Raw genomic sequence first — 8,931 nt, 5'->3', positions numbered from 1 at the left:
AGTATGGAGTTTCTTGCGTCGGTGTACGGTAAGTTATCCTATACGCCCACGAAGATTCTTCGATCCGCTCATGCCAGTCTTGTTTGAATTTAGAGACGACTTTCTTCAACAAGTTGTATGAAGTCTTATTGAATGCTTCGACTAGACCATTGGTGGCAGCATGGTACATAGAAGATTTGTGTTTCTTGAAACCAAAGAGGTCACAGATTTTGTTCATCAACTTGTTATCAAATGGCTTTCCATTGTCAGTTATTATGTACTGAGGGATTCTAAAGCGGTAGTCGATATTCACTCGGATGAAGTTCGCAACATTTTCTTTCTTTACTTCCTTGAGAGCAACAGCTTTGGCCCATTTTTAGAAGTAATCTGTCGTGGCCAAGATGTATAAGTGTCCACTAGAACACTTTGGTAGTGGACCAACAATATCCATTCCCCAAGCATTGAATGGCCAAGACGCTACAGTTAGATGTAGCACCTCTGGAGGTTGATGTATGAAATTTGAATGGAATTGGCAAGATTTGCATCTTTTAGCATAGTCCAAGCAATCTTTCACCATCGTTGGTCAATAATATCCCATTCTTTTAATGTAAAAATAGAGCTTCGGTCCAGACTGATGTGATCCACAAACTCCCGAGTGCGCTTCTTGCAAAGCTTGAATTGCTTCTTCCTCTCCCAAACACGTAAAAGTACTCCTTTAAATGATCTTCTGTACAGAGTGTCTTTGTAGTAAAGAAAGTGAGATGCACGACGATGGATGTCAGTCTTTCTCCTTTGATCTTCTGGAAGTATCCCATAACATAAGTAATCAATGATAGGTTGTCACCAATCTTTTTTTACAGCTTCAGACACGGCAACGAGGTATTCAACCTTGTTTTCTACATCATCATCTGACGGCGGTACTACCCATTCTTGGCGGATAGTAACTCGCGTCTGATTTGGAAGAGTTAAGGTTGAGGCCAAAGCAGCTAAGGCATCAGCTTGCTTATTTTCTCTCCTTGGCACATGTTGGAGGGTTACTTCTCCAAGCCACCCCATCAACTTCTATACATAATCATGATATGGTTATAGCTCAGGATTTCTAACTTCATAGCTTCCCAAAAGTTGCTTGATCACTAATTGAGAGTCGCCAAAGACTTGTAATTACAGTTCTTTCATGTCAACTGTCATCTCAAGTCCAAGTATTAAAGCTTGATATTCAGCAACATTATTAGAGCAACTATTTATTAGGGTAAAAGAGTATGGGATGACCTCTTTTTGTGGAGTGACGAACACCACACCGGCACCAGCTCTATCTAGATGTGTGGAACCATCAAAGTACATCTTACATGGGGATCTAACTTCAACAACCATTGCATCTTCATCAGGGAGTTCATCGCTCAGCTCCCAGTCATCAGGTATTGGGTGACCTGCCAAGAAGTCAGTTAATGCTTGTCCTTTTACAGCCTTTTGGGGAACGTACACAATCTCAAACTGTTGAAATTGAAGGTACCACCTTGTAAGTCAGTCACTTAGGACTGGTTTTGACATCACAAAATTGATGGGATTTGCCCTAGACACGAGACGGACAACATGAGCTTGAAAGTAGTGTTTCATCTTTTGGATAGAGAAAGCCAATGCAAAACATAAATTTTCAATTAGAGAATACTTCAGCTCATTTGGTGTCATCATTCTGCTCAGATAGTAAAGTGAGTTTTCTTTGCCTTCACTATTTCCTTGAGCCAGTAATGCTCCAACTGACCTCTCTTGTGTCACGATGTAGAGTATTAATGGCTTCCCAGGTATGGGTGCCGCAAGAACTGGTGGCTTCATTAAGTATGATTTAATATTCTCAAAGGTAACACTACAAGCTTGGTCCCATTCGAAGGGAGTGTCCTTTTTCATAAGACGACTAAATGGTTGACATTTTTTGGCCAGGTTTGAGATGAACCTCCTTAAGTATGCAAGCCTTCCTTGAAGGCTTTTTAGCACATGAATATTTTGAGGTTCGAGCATCTTTAAAATTGCATCGACCTTGGCTTGATCAATTTTAATTCCTCAGTGTCACACAATGAATCCAAGAAACTTTCCTGAAGTAACTCCAAAGGCACACTTCAATGGATTCATCCTAAGTTGATATCTTTGAAGTAACGCGAATACTATTCTTAGATCTTTTAAGTGGTCGTCTCTCTTTCTTGACTTCACCACTAGATCATCCACATAGCATTTAATATTTTTATGGATTAGGCCATCAAAGATGTTCAAAATAGCCCTTTGATAAGTGGCGCCAGCGTTCTTCAAACCAAAAGGCATCACCTTATAACAATAAATACCTTTGGGCGTACGAAATGCAGTGAGTTCTTCATCCGTTGGCGCCATACAGATTTGATTGTAGCCGGATGAACCATCCATGAAGGGCATTGCCTCATAACCAGTGGTGGAATCAATCATTAACTCCGGTATGAGGATTGGAAAATCATCCTTAGGGTATGGGTTGTTGAGATCTCGAAAGTCAACGCAAACTCGAATTTGGCCATTAATCTTCCGTACTAGAACAATACTTGAAATCCACGTGGGATATTTGACTTCACAAATAAATTCAGCTTCAATGAGTTTGTTAACTTCATTTTTGATCAGTGGAACCAACTCCGGCCTAAAGCGTCTTTGGGCTTGCTTAACAGGACGAGCACCATTCTTGACCGCTAACTGATGGACTACTACTTTTGGATCTAAGCCACGCATTTCCTTATAGTTCCAAGCGAATACATCCATATATTCTTTGAGTATGTCCATATAAGTGATCTCCTCTTCTACTTCTAGAAACGCACTCAGGTAAGTTAGTCTTGGGTCTTCATTAGTTCCAAGATTAACTTCCTTCAGGGGATCTATTGTGGCCTTTACTCCTTCAAGTTGAGATGGAGCATCTCCAGCATCTTCCTCCTCTTGAGGATCATCATCGGCAAATGGATATATGGTGATACCAAAAAGTATCTTCCATCTCTTTATCAACCTTCATTTGAGATGAGACCTCATTCTTATTTTGGATTGTAACATGATATGAGGAGCCAACATTTTCTTCATCTTTCTCACGTTCCTTTAGTATACACCATGGTGTGAGTTTTAGATTTTAACACCTCGTTGCATGAAACTACCAGTTTTGTCTGTCGCTTCATTCTAGAAGGAATCAAACTTTGGAAATCTTTTTGTATTTTAAGTGAAGAATGCATCATCATGCTTTGATGACTCCTCTTACACTTGTTGTTTTTTCTCTTATTTAGAGGTCCTAACCTTTCGAACATAGAAGTTTTTGCAGTTGATTCTCCAAGTTGGTCAAAGACAGAAGCCCTTTTGTTAGATGCAGTGGACTCTTCTTTTACAGTGATGTAGTTGCTAACCGCCCTTCTTATGGAGATGTAAATTGGAGGTGGCTGCGTATATCCTAGGCCCTCACGTGTCTGCCCGATCGTACATTCCGATGAAAGTTTGCCCAACCTTGATGGCTCATTTGGATTGTATCCAGCCTTTACAAATAGCTTGTATGCATTTGGATCAAAGCCGTCCTTCGTACGTTTCGTAGGGAGTGTCATATCTCGTGGCAGATTTTGAGCCACGAATTCTTCAAGAAGTGTTGAGGATGGATATATTGCATCAATATTCCTGATAGGTAAAGTTAGCCCCTTTAGCACATTATCTTGAGAATCCGATGGGTGATCTTTTTCTTTCCTTACCTTCGGTACGTAACGAAGAATGGGAGTTGCCTTTTTTTCGTAGAAGTGAAACCTTTATTTGAAGTGGAGAGAGGCTTCTTGGTGGTGGCTTTTTCGACAATCACCGCGACCTTCTTAGATGCAAGATCATCACACTTGGTATTGGTGACATCTTCAATCCCTTTCTCATCCATAACATGCTTTTTAAGTAGAATTTTACATCGGCAAAATATGACTCAGCTTCAGTGAATGGCTTGTCATCGGCAACTGTCTTTCTTTCCGCTCCGCCTTTAAGGTACTTCAAGCATTGAAAGTAAGAGGATGAGATAATTTTGTTCCCATGCACCCAAGGCCTACTAAGCAATATATTGTATGAAGTTTTGGCATCGATCATATGCATCAATGAGTTTGGTTGAAAATCATCCATACGAATCCCCAACTTGATACATCCCATGGCCCTTTAGCCCCCTTGATTGAAGCCTTGGGTCATTATACGGCTTTCGTCCAGTTCGCTAGTAGCGATGCTAAGTTCTTCCATCATGCGGATAGGCAGGATGTTGACTTCAGACCCCTCATCTATCAAGATTCTATTGATCTTCTTTCCTAGAATTTGACCCACCATATATAAGGGATGGTTATGTAGGGCTTCACCAAGCAGGAGATCGTTATTTGTGAATATGATTTTTGTATCACATACATGTGTCTCTTTGCTAAGAGTTTCTGCAAGCTTTTCGGAAGGTGAAGGAACCTTCATGGGTAGATTCTCACCGTTTGTCCCCTCTTTGGCGGTATTAAAACAAGACGCCTCAAGGTTGACTTGTGCAGTCTTTACACAAAACCAACTCGGTAAGAATTCATCAAAAGTCACCGGACGCCTAGGTTTTTGGTGGTGAAGCTCAGTCACCCTCGTCTTCTTTGGGAATTCAACTAACTTCTGTTTCCTTAGTTTCTTTACCATTCTTCTTCTGGTTGGCTGCTCGAATGACTTCTTTTGTAGACTCATCCTCCTATGTCTGCACCTCATTACCAGAGTTCAACCTTCATTATTGCCTTCGTTAACTGAAGACCTGTCAGGCTCTAATATTTTCTCATTATGCTCTTCGACACATATTTAGACTGGGTCGAGCGAGCCAAAAGTAATAGAGATTTGATGAGAACTGGCTGTCTCATCGTCGAAGAAGATCTTTATCTTTTTTGCCAGTTGTATGACTTTATCTTTAAAGACAAAGCACTTTTCCAGAGGATGACTTACAATCCTATGATATTTGTAATAATTAGGGTCATTGGTCCTTCCAGCTTCATTGGGATGCTTCATCTCTGGGAGTTTAATGAGCTTATGCTCAAGGAGTTCATCAAAAATCTCAGAAACATCAGAATCAAGGAAAGGATATTCCTTTTCTTGTATCTCCTTTAAAGTTTTTTTATTCGGACGTGCTCCAGAAGTCATCTTCACACTTTGCTTCTTACTTACCTTTGTGGTGACCTTCACAGGAGACACAACAACATTCATGGACTCCTTGTTTTTATTTTTGGGAACAAACTTATCCCATTTTTTGGGTTCTTGTTTTTTCTTTCCCCTTCGAGGGTCATGAATAGGCGCTCCTTTCTTTACAGCAGAAGACATGCTCAACTCCATGTCGTGAGCACGAGTAGCTAACTCTTCAAAGGATTTTGGTCTAATTCCTTACGAAATGTAGAGAATCCCCCAGTGCATTCCTTGGACGCACATCTCTATTACAGAAGCTTCACTGAGTCTATCTTTGCAGTTTAGACTCGCATTTCTCCATCGATTGATGAAGTCGATGACTGGCTCATCCTTTTTTTTTCGAGTATTTGTGAGCTCTATCATGCTCACTATACTCTTTGTACTATAAAACCAATTTAGAAACTCGTGTTCCAATCGCTCTCAATTATCGATGAAGTTAGGCTTGAGGTCCACATACCAATCAAAGACATTTTCCCTTAGGGAACGAGCAAACTGTTTGATAAGATAGTCACCGTAAGTTTCAACATTATTACATGTCTCAACAAAGTGTGTGACATGTTGTTTTGGATTACCTTTGCCCTCAAATTGTTAAAATTTGGGGGGTTGATAGCCGGTAGACATTTTAAGGCTATGTATTCTTGCAGTGTAGGTCTTGACACACGCAAGGGAAGACTTGGGGACAATATCATACTTGTCTTTAAGGGTCCCTTCAATAAATTTCCTCAATTACCCAATCGGGATCATTCCTTCGACAGAAACTTGCACCTCTTTAGTCAGTGGTGTTTGTTTTACAGGATTTTCTATCTCATAAACCTCTGGAGCTTTTCCTAGTATATGTCTATATTCTTCATCTATCAAGCCTTCTACCCTATCCACTATCTTATTAATCCTAGCCTCTTAATTTTGAACATAGTTGGTCAGACCTTCAATTGCCTTTGTCAGATTTGTAAGCTACTCCTCCATAGACGAGGCATCAGTTACCATTACTTGCATGATGACCGGAGATATTGGAGAGTAACACAGATTATCACATAAGTTGCTCTTTGAAGTGCTCATCTTATGTGATGTAAGTAGAGATGACGCATTTGTTGAACGACCATCGCTTTTCGCGCCAGAGTATTTGGAACCGGAATGCTCGAGTAGAGCGAGTCTTCTTAAGTGATTCCGCGACACTGCTTCCTCCTTACGAAGCATTTGTATTGTACTTCGTTCCTTTTGGGGTTGAAGATCCAAAAACTGGAGTTGGTGCGGATGACACTAGATGTGTTTGTTGTCCTAGCAAGCCTGCTTTGCTCCTTGTAATAGCTCATAAGCTTCCGAAAGTAATACCAATGATACTTTCTACTTCAGCAGAGAACTTTGAGTCAGTAGCCTTGGAAGCATTTAATTGAGAGTTGACCTTCTTGGAAGCCATTTCAGTGTTGTTGAACTTTGTAATTGGAAAAGTTGAGATGAGAGGTAGAGATTGTCCCACTGGGTGTGCCAGAGTTTGTTGGACAGTAAAATTCTCAAAGCCAAAAAATAAATAATAATTCAAGACAAGAAAATATTGCAACAATCGTTTTATTGATTTCAATGCGAGTGTTACAATCTTTATGAATCTTCTGATTCATCTTTTCAAATATAAATTCAAGGGCTTAGAGCTTGATCTTGAATTTGAACTTGATTTCTTGATTTGAGGGACTTGATCTTGACTTGTGCTTGAATTCAAGGGTTTTTGAGCTTGTTCTTGAATATTGCGGTCTTGATCTTGAATCTTGATGAACTTGATTTGAATGCTTGAGATTTTAGAGAAATTGCGAAGTTTGATCCATGAGCTTTTTCTTGCTACTTGTTGGAGTTCTAGGCTTCCTTTTCTGAATTATGAGGCCCTTATTTATAATTGTAGGAAAGGAAGAGTCATAATGAATATAGACTTTCTTTGACCAATCAAATTTAAGTGATGTGACACCTTTTATAGGCTTTTATTTCATGGGTCTACTGCATCAGTTTGACATGTGGCATGATCCTATCGGCTCCTTCACTTGACTTGGCATGCCACGCCATTTGACACGTGACGCTTATTTGGGCCTCTAGAATATGATAATATTTTGGGCTTAGTAAAGTGGGCTCATCATTTGTAGCCCAAATTAATGGACTAACCCAATAAATATTGGGCCCTATTTAAATCCATACCTATTTGGACTTAAATAATTAATTCAATTATATTAATTCATAATATTTATTTGGAAATAATATATTTTGAATTTAATATAATTCGAATTTTGTACGGATTTAAATTTAATAAAATTGCATCGGCCACAGTAATATTTTGAAACCAATGGGATTATTATTATTATTATTATTATTATTATTATTATTATTATTATTATTATTATTATTATTATTATTATTTATCTTTCATTTAAAATTTGATCAAATGTATTAAAATATAATATATTACTACTACCGCTACTACTACTATTAGTATATATATACGTATTACTATTTTTAATTATTATTATTATATTATACTTTTTTTGTTATTATGCTATGGATTCAAAAATAATCTACTGCTACAGTGACAAATACTATTATATATGTATTACTACTATATTATTATTATTCTTGTTATTATTATTATTATTATTATGATGATGATGATGATGATGATGATGATGATAGAGTTTATTTAGGACTCTTTAACTATAGATTTATAGTTTAAATTTAATGAGAATCTTTTTTTTTTTAAAAGCCTAATATTTTCAAATTTAAATATTTTTTATCATTTAAATTCAAATTCAAATTTATCTTTTAGTTAGTTCAAATTCAACTTTATCTAGTATAGAGTTTGTTTTTAATATTTAACAGAATCTGTAACTTCTATTTGAAATTCAAAATTTAACACCAATTCAACAATCTAATATTCAGCAATTATCTTTATCTTAGTTTGTTAAAAAAAATTTAGTTTGTTATTATTCTTGTTTATCCTTTATTTTTAAGTGTGATGTATTAGATAATATTTTGAAACCAATATTATTATTATTATTATTATTATTATTATTATTATTATTATTATTATAATAATAATAATAATAATAATAATAATAAGACTTTATCTTTCATTTAAAATTTGATCAAATATATTAAAATATAATATATTACTACTACCACTGCTACTATTAATATATATATAGGTACTACTATTTTTTATTATTATTATTATATTATACTATTGTTATTATTATGATGTGAATTCAAAAACAATCTACTGCTACAACGACAACTACTATTATATATGTATTACTATTACTACGATATTATTATTATTATTATTATTATTATTATTATTATTATTATTATGAAATAGTTAGAATTTATTTAGGACTCTTTAACTATAGATTTCTAGTTTAAAGTTAATGAGAATCTTTTTTTTTTCTTCAAAAAATCTAATGTTTTCAAATTTAAATAATTATAAATATTTTATTACAATACTTTTAAACTTGTCCTAAAAACTGTCACGTGACTTATCAACATTTTGCCACGTGGTTTCGTCTGGTGCTTCGTCCTCTACTTTATAATATATATATATATATATATATATATATATAGATAGATAGATAGATAGATAGATAGATAGATAGATAGATATGAAACTAACTATGTGAAACTGCCATTTTGAAAAAAATACCCTGTTCTCTTTTTCTTCCTCTGTTGGAAAGAATTTCATATCAACCTGCTCTTTTGATGGAACATCTTCCTATTGTAAACATTCCATATCAT

The sequence above is a fragment of the Capsicum annuum genome, chromosome 1 (assembly GCF_002878395.1).
Source record: "Capsicum annuum cultivar UCD-10X-F1 chromosome 1, UCD10Xv1.1, whole genome shotgun sequence".
Taxonomy (NCBI): domain Eukaryota; kingdom Viridiplantae; phylum Streptophyta; class Magnoliopsida; order Solanales; family Solanaceae; genus Capsicum; species Capsicum annuum.
This window is presented reverse-complemented; position numbering follows the sequence as displayed.